Raw genomic sequence first — 15,987 nt, 5'->3', positions numbered from 1 at the left:
TGTCTCGGAGATGTTCCCTAAAGCGCTCTGCTAGGAGGTGCCCAGTCTCCCCAATGTAGAGGAGACCGCATCGGGAGCAACGGATATAATAAATGATATTAGTGGATATGCAAGTAAAACTTTGATGGATGTGGAAGGCTCCTTTAGGGCCTTGGATAGAGGTGAAGGAGGAGGTGTGGGCGCAGGTTTTACAGTTCCTGCGGTGGCAGAGGAAGGTACCAGGATGGGAGGGTGGGTTGTAGGGGGGTGTGGACCTGACCAGGTAGTCATGGAGGGAACGGTCTTTGTGGAAGGCGGAGAGGGGTGGGGAAGGAAATATATCCCTGGTGGTGGGGTCTGTTTGTAAGTGGCGGAAATGTCGGCGGATGATTTGGTTTATGCGAAGGTTGGTAGGGTGGAAGCTGAGCACCGGGGCGTTCTGTCCTTGTTACGGTTGGAGGGGTGGGGTCTGAGGGTGGAGGTGCGGGTTGTAGATGAGATGCGTTGGAGGGCATCTTTAACCACATGGGAAGGGAAATTGCAATCTCTAAAGAAGGAGGCCATCTGGTGTGTTCTATGGTGGAACTGGTCCTCCTGGGAGCAGATCCGGCGGAGGCGGAGGAATTGGGAATACGGGATGGCATTTTTGCAGGAGGTAGGGTGGGAAGAGGTGTAATCCAGGTAGCTGTGGGAGTCGGTGGGTTTGTAAAAAATGTCAGTGTCAAGTCGGTCGTCATTAATGGAGATGGAGAGGTCCAGGAAGGGGAGGGAGGTGTCAGAGATGGTCCAGGTAAATTTAAGGTCAGGGTGGAATGTGTTGGTGAAGTTGATGAATTGCTCAACCTCCTCGCGGGAGCACGAGGTGGCGCCAATGCAGTCATCAATGTGGCGGAGGAAGAGGTGGGGAGTGGTGCCGGAGTAATTACGGAAGATCAACTGCTCTACGTAGCCAACAAAGAGACACACTCTCATTCGTTTGGCTGAACTGGTCCTCACACTTAACAATTTCTCCTTTGAATCCTCGCACTTCCTCCAGACCAAAGGGGTAGCCATAGGCACACGTATGGGCCCCAGCTATGCCTGTCTCTTTGTTGGCTACACTGACATTTTTTACAAACCCACCGACTCCCACAGCTACCTGGATTACACCTCTTCCCACCCTACCTCCTGCAAAAATGCCATCCCATATTCCCAATTCCTCCGCCTCCGCCGGATCTGCTCCCAGGAGGACCAGTTCCATCACAGAACACACCAGATGGCCTCCTTCTTTAGAGACCGCAATTTCACTTCCGACGTGGTTAAAGATGCCCTCCAACGCATCTTGTCCACAACCCGCACCTCCACCCTCAGACCCCACCCCTCCAACCGTAACAAGGACAGAACGCCCCTGGTGCTCACCTTCCACCCTACCAATCTTCGCATAAACCAAATCATCCGCCGACTTTTCCCCCACTTCCAAACGGACCCCACCACCAGGGATATATTTCCCTCCCCACCCCTTTCCGCCTTCCGCAAAGACCGTTCCCTCCGTAACTACCTGGTCAGGTCCACGCCCCCCTACAACCCACCCTCCCCTACAACCCCACCCTCCCATCCTGGCACCTTCCCCTACCACCGCAGGAACTATAAAACCTGCGCCCACACCTCCTCCCTCACCTCCATCCAAGGCCCTAAAGGAGCCTTCCACATCCATCAAAGTTTTACTTGCACATCCACTAATATCATTTATTGTATCTGTTGCTCCCAATGCGGTCTCCTCTACATTGGGGAGACTGGGCGCCTCCTAGCAGAGCGCTTTAGGGAACATCTCTGGGACACCCGCACCAATCAACCACACCGCCCCGTGATCCAACATTTCAACTCCCCCTCCCACTCTGCCGAGGACATGGAGGTCTGGGCCTCCTTCACTGCCGCTCCCTCACCACCAGACGCCTGGAGGAAGAATGCCTCATCTTCCGCCTCGGAACACTTCAACCCCAGGGCATCAATGTGGACTTCAACAGTTTCCTCATTTCCCCTTCCCCCACCTCACCCTAGTTCCAAACTTCCAGCTCAGCACTGTCCCCATGACTTGTCCGGACTTGTCCTACCTGCCTATCTCCTTTTCCACCTATCCACTCCACCCTCTCCTCCCTGACCTATCACCTTCATCCCCTCCCCCACTCACCCATTGTACTCTATGCTACTTTCTCCCCACCCCCACCCTCCTCGAGCTTATCTCTCCATGCTTCAGGCTCACTGCCTTTATTCCTGATGAAGGGCTTTTGCCCGAAACGTCGATTTCGCTGTTCCTTGGATGCTGCCTGAACTGCTGTGCTCTTCCAGCACCACTAATCCAGGACAAATACAGGAGGCCTTTTCTTTCTGCATCCAGTTTTTCTCTCTCTCTTTCTCTATCTGGTTAAGTTGCATGCAAAATCACAATAGGATTAATTAGCATCTCTCTGCCTCCTTCACCCGTGCCAGGATCTTGTGGGTACAGATCGCACTCTGGAATCCCGAGGGTAAAGACCAGTGCAGTAACTGAGGGAGTGCTGCACTGTCAGACTCGCTGCCTTTTAGTTGGACCAATGAAACTGAGGCTTTGTCTGCTCTCTGAGTTGGTCATCAAGGAGCCCATGGCAGTGTGTGAGGAGAGCAGTGGGACCACCTCTGGTGCCCTCACCTATACTTATCCCTCAATCATCATGATTAGTCAGTGAGCTTATTGCCAGTCTGGTGCTTGTAGGATCTTGCTGTTGCATAAATTAGCTTCTGGGCTTGTCAATGATTGCCTTTCAAATGTACAATTTGCAGCATCACTGGAGGAGTTGGATATTGTCCTCGGGGAAAGGATGAAAAGATATCGGGGTAAGTGGGACCAAGCTATTGAGTTGGATGATCAGCCATGATCATAATGAATGGTCGAGCAGTTTGGAAGGGCCGAATGACCTACTTCTGCTCCTATTTTCTATATTTCCGTGTACTCTACACAGCCTCAGGAAGTTGTTTATAAATGCAGTGTAAAAGGCAAGTCCTCCATATTATTAAGTTCCAATGGTATTGAGTGGGTTGATGGAGGTAGGAGTAATTGGATGTGTGAGTAACCATGGAAACTACTGGAATATTTGTCCTTGTTTCAAAGGATTTCGGAATACAAAGTGGAGCATGAATCGTACTTCTACTACACAGAGTGTTAGATTTCATCTGCAGTTTTGCAACCCCAAACCTCAGGCAAAACCCATTTTCTTGGTATATGTGCAGAACAAATTCACCAGAATGACTGAGTGTGGGCTGTGTTAAATTATTAAGTATGGGTTACATTAGCACAGTTTGTATTCCTGTGAGTTTAGAAGGTGGAGAGAGGATCTGACTGAGGGGGTGAACATATATATATAAGGGTTTGACAGAGCAGATTAACAGAAACAGTTGCCTCTAAAGGAGAGAGCACCAAGGGTGTGTAATCTTAAACATAGTGCGAGGCTGTTTAGGAATGAATTCAGGAAATATTCTTTCATACAAATGTTAGTGACAATCAGGAACTCCCTGCTGCAGAATAGCAGAGATTTAGGGGGGATAATTAGGGATTTCAGGACTGAGATCAGTAGATTTTTTTGTTGGATTGGGATGTCAATGGCTGTGGAGTGAATGTAAAGTGCTCGGAATATGTAGCTGGTCAGAAAGGCCATCCATTTGAGATATGAACTGTTTCTCTCTTCATGGAGGCTGCTGGGCATTTCTGCAGTCTCAGTGAAGAGAGAAACAGTGAACCTTTCAGACAGAGGACCTTCGAGACCTACTGAGTATTCACAACATTTTCAAGTTTTGTTTCGAATTGCCATCATCTGCACAATTTTGATTTCGATATGCGTCTAAAGGAGGTGTAAGGGAAAGTAACAGAGTAATCATCAGCAGCTGCTGGCTGAATTCAAGACAAAGTGTACAGAGGCAGGAGTAATGATCTGAAATTGTCAAACTCAGTGTTAAATCTGGAAGATTGTAAAACATCTCATTAAAAGTGGGATCCTTAGTGGAACTTCACTGAAGGTGTGCAGGAAGCCAGGGTCAGGAGTCAGAGAAGGCAAATGGAGTTGCATACAGATTGGCCATGACATTATTGAATGGTAACCAGCCTTAAGGGATTGAGTGGACTGCAGCGGTTGAGGAAGGCATCTCACCACTATCTCTTCAGGAACAATTAGAGACGGGCAATAATTTCTGGCCAAGCCAACAATGTTCAGATCTCCTAAAGAAATAATAAGAGTAAAATGACTCACTCAGATACATTGTTCACATATTTGAGCTGTCCGATGAGGTATAGCACTTGAAGAAATTGGAATTTGACTCATACATTATGAATAATATGCAGCGCCGTTGTCATTATATATGTGACAGTGTTCTTTGAAACTTCGAAGCAAAATTGAAATACATTATTCAACATGACACCACACTTTCACAAAACCAACCCACATCCATATGCCTCTCTTTTAAAACAATTCAGATTTCAAAAATAAGAATAGTAATATGTTTTATAAAAATACCATTGCCATAATCCTAAAAGACCATAGGACTGCTCCTTCATCAGAGAGGGGTGTGTGATAACTGGTGGTGGTTTTACCTGAGGGTCACTATACCTCAGGTAAGGGGAGACGTTGAAAATTCATAGTAACCTCAGCCAGTGCTGGAATTGAACCCACACTATTAGCATTACTCTACATCACAAATCAGCCAATCGAGCTAACCAACACCTTCATTATCTACTGTATTCTTCTGCAGGCCCAGACTCCAAGAATTTTGCTTACATAGTTCTTTCTCTCTCACTCTCTCTCTCTGTCTATCTCTTTTCTAGCTTGGTAACAATTTTGACGATTTTGTGTTAATGTTGCAATCGTTCTACTGTGAAAAACACCTGATTCAGGTCTTGTGACTCTTTACTAGATCCAATGATCTTAGTTTTTCAGACTGCCAGCATCTACACCATTTTGTGCTTTTAGTTTCACCTTGAGGTATAGGCAGCAGAGAGGGCTGGCGGGGGTAATGCTGTTGATGTGGTGTACATGAACTTCAAAAAGATGCTGAATACCATAGGACCTGAGAAAGAATGTTTAAGTTTCTGGAGACAATCTGGATATGAAATGGGCTGAAGGATAGAAATGAGAGAATAATGATTAATGTTTTGGACGAGAGGAAGATTTGTATTGGAATTCCCCAGGTATTGGGGCCCTGGCTTTTTCTGATGTATAGGAATAATCTGGATCATGGTGTGCAGGCGACAATTTAAAATTGTGCAGATGTGTAATGAGGAGGACTTTGTAGAGTTTCAAAAGGACATTGACAAGGTGGTGGAGTCAATGGGGAGTGAGCAGATGAGGTTCAGTGCAGGGAAGTATGAGGCAATCCATTTGAAAGAAAGAATATTGAGAGACAGTATAAATTAATGAATCACACTCCAGAGAGTGGGCAGGAGCAGAGAGATCAGGGTGTATCATTCAAATATATCATTTAAAGTAGCATGCCAGGTAGAGAGAGCTGTTAATATAGCTCCAGTATTCATTACTAGGTCCACAGAGCACAAAAGCAGGGAGGTGATGCTGAACTCAGTGTATCGTGTACAGTTCTGGGTGTCTCACTTTCAGGAGGAGACAAACATGTGGGAGAAAGCATGGAAGTGGTTTACAAGAATGGTTCCAAAGTCACTTGGTCACTTCTTTCCCCAAACTCCCCCTGCATCACCCCTGAGGTAGATCCACCATACTCCATGTCTCAAATTCCTCCATTTTCGAAGAGGCATCTCTTTAATTGAAATGGGAACAATTCTCATTGGTGTCAGATCAAGAACCAGAGGGTTCAGATTTAAAGTATTAACAAAAAGAAGAAATGATTGAAGATCCCAGTCTAGCCTCTGTGTGACTATTATTCTACATCAAAGTGGTTGACTCTCAGCTACTCTCTGAAGTTGTTCAATATCGAAAGAGGACTACCCTTCCTTATCCTATTGATTTTGTATCCATTTTCAACAATTCAGCTTGAAGACTTTGGTGAGATTAATAATGAGGGTTACTTATTCTCTCACAATTACAAGGTATTGGTGAGACCACATCGTCAGTAAGTTAAAAATCACACAACACCAGGTTATAGTCCAACAGGTTTACTTGGAAGTACAGGTAAACAATCCTTTATCCGAACCCCTCGGGACTAGCTGTCTTTTAGATTTCAGAATTTTTCAGATAAAGGATTAAATGATATTTTCATAGTAAAATACAAAAAAAAATTGCCGAACGGCAGACCCACCTGTGATTAATATGATCACTGAGACAGAACTGGTGCCTGCAAGTGCTGGGCTATGCCGCTACGTCACATCTGAGTGACGTGAGCCGAATGGGTGTGAAGTTGCTTTAACTGTTTGCATGCCAAACAACCTTGTTAATGAGAAAAAAACTTCAGGAAAACACCTTTGGATTTTGGAGCTTTTCGGATTTTAGAATTTTGGATAAAGGATTGTCTGTACTAGCTGACGAAGGAGCAGTGCTCCGATAGCTAGTGCTTCTAAGTAAACCTGTTGGGCCATAATCTGGTTTTGTGTGATTTTTAACTTTGTCCACCTCAGTCCAACATCAGCATCTTCACATCACATCTGGAGGACTGAGAGCAGTTTTGGTTCCCTTACATAAGGAATGCTATTTCATTGGAGGCAGTTCAGAGAAGGTTCACTCGGACTGTCCCTGGTGTGGAGGGATTGTTGTATGAACAAAGGCTGAACGGATTGGAATTCTAATCACTGAAGTTTAGAAGAAAGAGATGTTGAAACATTCTTAAGGGGCTTGACAGGGTAGATGTGAGAGAATGTTTCCCCTCATGGAAGAGTCAAGGACCAGAGTGCATCTTCCCAGAATTAAAGGGCAGCAGCCTTAAGATTGAGATAAGGCGGAATTTCATCTCTGAGAGGATTGAGTTTTTGAAACACCTTTCCACAGAGAGCTGTCAGGTAGAGTCCTTCTGCATATTTAGGGTTGCACTAAATAGTTTATTGATCAGTCAGGAATCAAGGGTTATGGGCAAACAGCAAGAAAGTGGACATGAGGAACGTTGGATCAGCTGTACTCCTGCTGAATAGTGGAGAGGCTCGATGGGCTGAATGGCTTCCTCTTCCTATTTCTTATAGTTTTATGGTCTCAGAGTAAAGGGTCATCCATTTAAGACAGAGAGGAGGAAGAATTTTTTCTTTATAGAGGGTCATTAATCTGTAGAACTCTTTATCAGAGGGCTGTCGAGGCTGGGTCGTTAAGTATATTTAAGACTGGGATGGACAGAAATAGAAATTGATGGAAACTCTGACAGCATTGGGTCGTTCTGAGGAACGGTCGCTCGACCCAAAACGTGAAAGTGGAAGGGTTTCTCGACCTGAAACGTGAACCCTGGTTTCTCTTCACAGATACTGCCAGACCTGCAGGTTTTTCCAGCAATTTCAATTTTGGTCCTTGATTTACAGCATCCACAGTCCTTTTGGTTTTAATAGGGAATCCAAAGTTGTAGTGAAAAGGACGGAAAGTGCAGTGGAGGATTATCAAATCAGCCACCATCTCATTGGCTGTGCAAAGGCAATGAGGTGTATTGCCTAGTTCTGCTCCATTGCCTCACGGTCTTATAAAGTCTTTTCCAAATTGGGTGGCACAGATAGCACTGTTGCCTGACAGCGCCAGGGACCTGGGTTTGATTCCACCCTAGGGTGACTGTCTGTGTGGAGTTAGCACATTCTCCCTGTGCCTGTGTGGGTTTCTTTCAGGTGACTCAGTTTCCTCCCACAGTCCAAAGATGTGTAGGTTAGGGTGGATTGGCCATGCTAAATTGCCCATATAACCAGGGATGTGCAAACTAGGTGAGTTAGCCATGGGCAGTACAGGGGTAGGGGGATGGGTCAGTATGGAATGCTGTTCAGTATTGATCCGATAGGCTGAATGGCCTGTTTTCACTGTAGGAATTCTATGATGTGTTGTTCATGTTGATTCCATGACCTACATGGAGGGTGACACGGTGGCTCAGTGGTTAACACTGCTGCCTCACAGTGCCAGAGATCTGGGCCTGATTTGTGTGGAGTTTCCACATTCTCCTCATGTCTATGTGGGTTTCCTCCTGCCATCCAAGGATGTGCAGGTTAAGTGAATTGGCCGTGCTAAAGTACCGATGGTGTTCAGGGATGCCAGGTGCATTAGTCAAGGGAAGTGTGAACAGGGGAATGGGTTAGGGTGGGATACTCTTTGAAGGGTCAGTGTGGACTCGTTGGGCCGAAGGGCCTGTTTCCATACTGTAGGGATTCTATCCTATTCCTCTACATTGTGATCTAACAACTATGAGATTTACCCAGTCTATTCGGAAGTGAAAGCCACTATCCCACAATGAAAGGTTGATAATGTCTGTTCACTTTCACCTACCACAAATTGAGTTTTTAACCTTTCCTCTTGTGCAACATGCAGCAATGAAGCAGCCAGTTTGGAAATTGTGTGTTTGTGTTGGTCCATACTTAAACAAAGAGAGGTGTGACTTGCCCAGATGGCCGTGGATGCCTACATTGAATGAAGTATTTGTTTGAGATGTTGGTTGTATTTAATCAGCTACCAAAGGTGACATGATTAGCGGCAAACATTTTAATGACTGGTTTGTATCCAGTTTTTAAAAGTATTGACTGAAAGCTCATAATATGACTTTTTTATATGTGACGAGACTTGCTGCAGAGTTTAAATGGAACCTTGTGCAGTTTGACCAGAGCTCTGTGTTTGAATGGTGCCCTGTATAGTTTGATCATTACCATCTGGTGATTTGAGCTGCTTTACCATAAAGATGTTGAATTGTCACTAAAAGCTAACGGGCTCCCAAAATTCTTTCTGGAAGGAAATCTGCCACCCTTACCCAGTCTGGGTATCTGAGACTCCAGAGACACAGGAACATAGCTGCCCTCTCAAGAGGCCACACTGGCCAGGGAATAATGTCAAACCTGCTACAGCACAAATCTCCAACATTACCTTCTTGGGAGAACTGAGGATGGCCAATAAAGAAGCCTTTATTGTGCTTCTCAGTGATACCCACGTCCAAGAACTGACTAAAATAGGGCACGCCACTTGAAGATTTTGTGCTTGAAGGTGGGAAACAGCTGGTGTAATATACTGTGCTTTTCACAATGACCTCTCCATGATTCTGTCATTAGACTATGATGTGGCACAGAATTGGTGTGAATTTGCTTCCATGAATTTATATCAATGTACATATTCTTTCAGTACTTCTCACTAAATAGCTCCCACTCAGTCACTGATTTTTGCAGTTATATATTATGCTTATCCGATAGTTTGTAGTTATGTATTATACTTACCCAATATTTTGCAGTTATATACTATACTTACCCAATATTTCTAAGGGAATAATCTTTAAGCATAGGAGTCTGAGTTACTGCTGATGAGACAAGTGTCCGACAACTTGTACCAAATTTCTCTCTCTGCAATTTAAATTGTACCATGAGCATGTCTGAAATAAATCAATAAATGCTCAAGTTATATAAATGTCCAATAACATTTGATATGATGGTGTTCAGGGGTAGAAAGCAACACTATCAAAAGTAATTTCTTTGCTATTGAATCTGTTCGCCTGTTTATACACGCACTGGAATTGTGAGTCTCACAGAGTGTCAGAGAATTGGCAAGCACGTTCACACGTGTGTTGTGGTCTGAAGTTACAGATAATGTTACAACCCACTACAACACTCGAGCCCCACTACTGCGGATCTTTTCACAAAGATTTCAGAAAAAAATAATCAAATCACTGCAACTCCCCAGTTTACTCAGGTTAACAGAAACTACTGATTGGGTTTTTGTATATATCCAATAATTTCTTTTAATTACAATAATTCAATCTGAACCACAAGAAACTAAAATCTGTTAGCTTAAGCTCTGTTTTAAACTTCTACATGTCCACACACACATGTGTATGTGCACACACACACACAGAAGAACAAACATGTATGTTATGGGAGGAGGGAACAATACTGGGGAAACACAGTTCATTAGTACCAGTCCTCAGAATTAGACGAAATGTTCATTTTGCTTCTTCCAAGTCCTTCCCCTTATTTTCAGATCTGCTAAAGTCACAAGCACTTGACACATTGAATGTTCAGTCTTTCAGTCACTGGTGAGAGGTGTCAGCTAACAGCAAATGCTGGGAGCTACCTTCAGTTCTTGGCTATTTGATTTGATTTGATTTATTCTTGTCACGTACTGAGGTACAGTGAAAACTTTTGTTTTGTGTGGGGTACAGGTAGATCATACCATACAAAGACCATAGGGTAATAGAACAGGTAGAATTTCACTGCAAAGAGAGAAGGTGAAGGATACTACCTCTTGCATTCTAGAGACCTTCTTCCCTCTGTATTGTCTGCACTCCGATTGGCCCTCCAATCAGAAAGTCATTGTCATGCTGATGATGTCTAGCCCCTCACAACTGATGCTGATTGAAGATCAAATCAACAGTCTGTCTCTGAGCAAAGTTTGTTCTGCACCCTTACCCACTATGGTGTCACAGCTTAAACAAGTTAACAGTGTAAACGCAACTCACAATGAGTTCTTGTTTTTAAAATGTGCAGCGATTTCTTCCCAAGCTCTTGGTTTAGGACAGTTTGTTTCCCATTTTGGAGCACAATCCAAAATGCAGAAACACAGATAGATGTTTTTACAAGATTCATGTTAGACATTCTTCAACATTCTGAACATCACAGGAATGACCAGGATTCTGTCTCACTGACCAAGGGTGTGGGTTGGATGGATTTTTAAAAATTCACTCATGAAATCTGGCCAGGCCAGCATTTATTTCACATCTCTACTTGGGCAGAGGGCTGTTAAGAGTCAACCAAATTGCTGTGGGTCTGGAGTCAAATGAAGGCCAGACCAGGGAAGGATGGCAGTTTCCTTCCTTAAAGGGCATTAGTGAACCAGATGGGATTTTCCTGACAATTGACAATGGATTCATGGTCATCATCAACTCTAAAATCCAGATGTTTTATTGAATTCACCATCTAGAGACTTAGAGTCATAGAGATGTACAACATGGAAACAGACTCTTCGGTCCAACCCATCTATGCAGACCAGATATCCCAACCCAATCTAGTCCCACTGCCAGCACCCGGCCCATATCCCTCCAAACCTTTTCTATTCATATACCCATCCAAATGTCTTTTAAATGTTGCAATTGTACCAGCCTCCACCACATCCTCTGGCAGCCCATTCCATACACGCACCATCCTCCGCATGAAAACATTGACCCTTAGATCTCTTTTATATCTTTCCCCTCTCACCCTAAACCTATGCCCTCTAGTTTTGGACTCCCCGACCCCAGGGAAAAGACTTTGCCTATTTACCCTATCCATGCCCCTCATAATTTTATAACCTCTATAAGGTCACCCCTCAGCCTCCGACACTCCAGGGAAAACAGCCCTAGCCTATTCAACCTCTCCCTATAGCTCAAATACTCCAACCCTGGCAACATCCTTGTAGATCTTTTCTGAACCCTTTCAGGTTTTACCACGTCTTTCCGATAGGAAGGAGACCAGAATTGCACGCAATATTCCAACAGTGGCCTAACCAATGTTCTGTACAGCCGCAACATGACCTCCCAACTCCTGTACTCAATACACTGTCCAATAAAGCATACCAAACACCGCCTTCACTATCCTATCTACCTGCGACTCCACTTTCAAGGAGCTGCCAAGACAGGATTTGAACCCAGGTCCCCAGAACATTAGCTGAGTTTCAGGATTAATAGTCTGGTGATAATACCATTGGGCCATTGCTTCCCCAATTTGCAAGTTGATAATCCATTTGATTGTGTTAAAAATGCACCTTCCTGAGTCATCAAGTCCTAGAATGGGACTTGAACCCAGAGCTTCTAGCTCAGAGACAGGAACACTACCAATGCCCGACAGATGTTCCACTGGGAGATTGTATTGCTGCATGTTTCAGGACTGGAATCTGGTTTGTAGTGACCAGAGGATAAAGGAAAGGCTAGGGCTGCATGGACTCTAACCTCAGATGTCAGACCGTAGTTAGAATATTCATAATTGCTAGCTGCTCTCTTTCATTCTCCTCACTCACTTGCTTTCGTGCACTCACTCGCCCATTTGTCATACTTTTTCTCTCTGTCCCTCTCTCCCTCCGCCGCCAACCCCCCCCAGTGTTCTCACTCTTGCTTTCTGGAGAGATGGCAATTTAGGGTGTAGGTTTGCTCGCTGAGCTGTAGGTTTGGTATCCAGACGTTTCATTACCTGGCGAGGTAACATCATCAGTGGCGACCTCCAAGTGAAGCGAAGCTGTTCTCTCCTGCTTCAGCGAGCAAACCTACACCCTTAACCTCAGCCTGAGCTACAAACCTTCACAAACTTGCAAAAAAGATGGCAATTTTTGATGTGCTTTTATAAAATAAACAAATTTTGACATGTTTGAAGAGTATTCCCCTGTCTAAATCAGTGCAGTGACCCAATGTAGACACAGACCATAGACCAATCACTGCCGAATTGTTTTTGTTGAATATCTGGTAATGACCAGTGTTGTGTTAAATGAGCATTGAATTAGATTAGATTACTTACAGTGTGGGAACAGGCCCTTCGGCCCAACAAGTCCACACCGACCGCCGAAGCGCAACCCACCCCGACCCATTTATCCCTGCATCTAACACTATGGGCAATTTAGCACGGCCAATTCACCTAACCTGCACATCTTTGGACTGTGGGAGGAAACCGGAGCGCCCGGAGGAAACCCACACAGACACGGGGAGAATGTGCAAACTCCACACAGTCAGTCGCCTGAGGCAGGAATTGAACCCGGTTCTCTGGCGCTGTGAGGCAGCAGTGCTAACCACTGTGCCACCATGCCCCCCACGGTTTTGGCTTGGCTTGAAACAACAACAACTTGTATTTACATAGCATGTTTAATATCATGAAATGTCAAAGGCACTTCACAGGAGTATTATAAAAACAAAACTTAACACAAAGCCACAGAGATATTAAAGCAGGTGACCAAAAGATTGTTTGAAAGGTAAATTTTAAGTAACATCTTTAAATGTGGAGAGAAAGGTCAAGATATAGGAGGTCCAGGAGGGGAGTGTCAGCAATGTAGGGCCGAGGCAGCTGACGTCACAGGTACCAACGATGCAGCGAGGAAAAGTGGGAATATCGAAGGGATATTGTGGTGCGGTGCAGTGTTGGAAGGGAGTGGGGAAGTGTGAGAGCATGCAGGACTTTGACAACAAGGATGTTGAATTGAAGATCAGGTTTGTTGCTTAATTGGAAGCCATTATAGCTCAGCTAGTGTAATAAAACAAATATACTAGAGATCTTTGAAAGAAACAGAGAAATTGCTGGTGAAATTCAGCAGAACCGGCAGCATCAGGGTGACACGTGGCTCAGTGGTTAGCACTGTTGCCTCACAGCGCCAGAGACCCGGGTTCAATTCCAGCCTCGGGTGACTGTCTGTGTGGAGTTTGCACATTCTCTCCGTGTCTGCGTGGGTTTCCTTCCACAATCTGAAGATACGCAGGTTTAGTGAATTGGCCAAGCTAAATTGCCTGAGGAGTTCAGGGATGTGTAGGTTGGATGCATCAGTCAGAGGTAAATATAGGGTAGGTGAATGGGTCTGGGTGGGTTACTCTTTGGAGGATCAGTGTGGACTTGTTGGGCTAAATGTTTCCACAATGTAGGAATTCTAATTCTAATCTATTCAGAGAGAAAACAGAGTGAATGTTCTGAGCCCAGTGCCCATCTTCAAACTGGTTGAACTGCTCCAGTGAGTGCAGGGCTGATTAATGAATAAGGCTGATGCAAGTCAGGACATGACTGCAAAGTTTTGGATGACTTTAAATTTACTGAGTGTGAAGGAGAGGGGCCAGGCAAGCATTGAAATAGACATGTCTAGAGACAGCATTGGCATTGATGAGGCTTTCAGCAGCAGATACATTAAGGCCGGGACAGAGTCATGGAATGCTACCCAGCTCAGAGTTGGCAGTTTTAGTGACGGAGCAAGTAAAATACAAAAGATACAGGCAGAAGATACAAAAGCTTAAACACACGTACCAACAGATTCAAGAGCAGCTTCTTCCCCGTTATTCGGGGAAGGGCCTCTCAAATGTTAAATTTAATGTTGATCTCACTTTTTGTGCCCCTTCTCTGCAGCTATAACATTGTATTCCTCGCTCTGCTCTATTCCCCTAATGTACTTTGTATGGTATGACTTGCATGTATTGCATGCAAACCAAATTTTTTTACTGAACCTAGGTACATGCGATAATAATAAATCGAATCAAAATAAATAATTGGAAGTTCATCTCAGAGCCCAAATTAGCAAAAGGTTGCACAATGTCTAAAACCAAAAGGCAAAATGAGATACCCACAGGGCCTCAGAGCATCAGCAAAGAGAGATCAAGTTAAGGATTCAGGTCGATGGTCTTTCATTGGAGCTGGGGATTGTTAAAAATATAATAGGTTTTAATGAGGTGAAATGGAGGGAGAGTGGAAAAAGAACAAAAGTGAAATAATGAGCAGAAGGTGAGTGAAATTGAGATACTCCGAAAGGAATGGAGATGGGAGGAGGAAAAGAAATGAAGGAGGAGCAGGTGAGGTGCTGTCTGAAAGTAAGAGAAAGGAACCAAAACAGGTCTCTTCACTGTTCCTTCTGATTGTGGAGCTTTTTTTTCGTTCATTCATGGAATGAGGGTGTCGCTGGCTAGGTCATCATTTATTGCCCATCTTAGAGGCCGGTTAAGAGTCACCCATATTGCTAACTCTAATTCAACCACTAACTCTTCCGTTCTTCAATGTCCAGCTGCCGTTGAGCCTGTGGTATGACCTCAGCTGGTTTAAGGTTTTAGTGAGGAAATGTAGCTTGTGAGGCATTTGAAGTTGTTGTTCGGTTTGCCAAGTTGATTAATTTTTTTGCAAGGATTTCATCTCCCTCCTGGATGACATCTTCAGTGCTGTGTAGTCGCCGGATGAAGCTCTGATTTTGTGATATGCCCCAAATGTTTACGTTCTGTCTGTTGTGGTGGGTGCTTATACTTCTGGTTTTGTGCTGTCATGGTCTGTAGGTGGGGTCTAGTTCAATGTGTTTGTTTGTGGATACGGTGAATGAATACCAAGCTTCCAGGAATTCCCGAGCTTGTCTTTGTTTAGCCTGGGAGCAAGTGAGGACTGCAGATTCTGGAGGTCAGAGTCGAGTGTGTAATGCTGGAAAAGCATAGCAGGTCAGGCAGCATCCGAGGAGCAGGAGAGTCATGTTTGTTTTGCTTGTCCCAGTATCGTCACATTGTCCAAGTGAATTGGTGTCCTTCATTGTCAAAAGGAGGACTGGTCATGTCATTTGGTTGCTAGCTGATACTCATGTATTTTGATGGCAGGTTTCCTGCCCGTTTGTCCTATGTAATGTTTCTCACAGTTTATATATCACATTCATGCTGCATGCTGCAGGTATTGGCTCTTTTGTCCTGGGGAGTAGCTGGTGAAGCATGGCTCTGGGTTTGTGTGCTGTCATTATTCCCAGAGCATGTAGAAGTCTCGTTGTTAGTTCAGTGATGTTTCTAATGTAGAGTAGGGTGGTCAGTGTGTTACAGGGCACAGTGCTTTCTTGATGTTATTTGTATGCCAAGCATCAATGAATGAAGCCAACAGGATACCTACCCATTATTGGCAAACAGGCAAGAAACTCGCTACCAGAATACACGAGCATCAGTGAGCAGCAAAGCCTCAGTACCAACTCACCCTCATATCAATACACACTGATAATGAAGGGCACCAATTCACTTGGGCAATGTTACGATATAGGACAGGCGAAATAAAGACAAGCTTGGCAATTCCTGGAGGCCTGGTATTCATTTTAACAAACAAGTTAAAATAGACCCCATCTGCAGACCACTGCAGTACACAACCGAAAGTTAAACCACCCACCACAACAGACAGAACCGTGTAAATTCAGAGCAGATCACAACATCAGAGCTTCATCCGGTGAC

At 44.5% G+C, this 15,987-nt stretch overlaps 1 protein-coding gene across 7 annotated transcripts in view; it reads left to right on the top strand.

Annotated features, from left to right (window-relative positions):
- Positions 1-15,987, top strand: part of mcf2a (MCF.2 cell line derived transforming sequence a) — a 182,359-nt gene that overhangs the window by 73,646 nt on the left and 92,726 nt on the right. The gene's annotated exons all lie outside the window — the stretch shown is intronic.

Source organism: Chiloscyllium plagiosum, unplaced genomic scaffold, assembly GCF_037043375.1.
Source record: "Chiloscyllium plagiosum isolate Xiang-an unplaced genomic scaffold, Cpla_swu_hap1 HiC_scaffold_11, whole genome shotgun sequence".
NCBI lineage: Eukaryota > Metazoa > Chordata > Chondrichthyes > Orectolobiformes > Hemiscylliidae > Chiloscyllium > Chiloscyllium plagiosum.
Note: the sequence above shows the minus strand (reverse complement) of the source record. Positions and strands in the feature narration are given on the sequence as shown.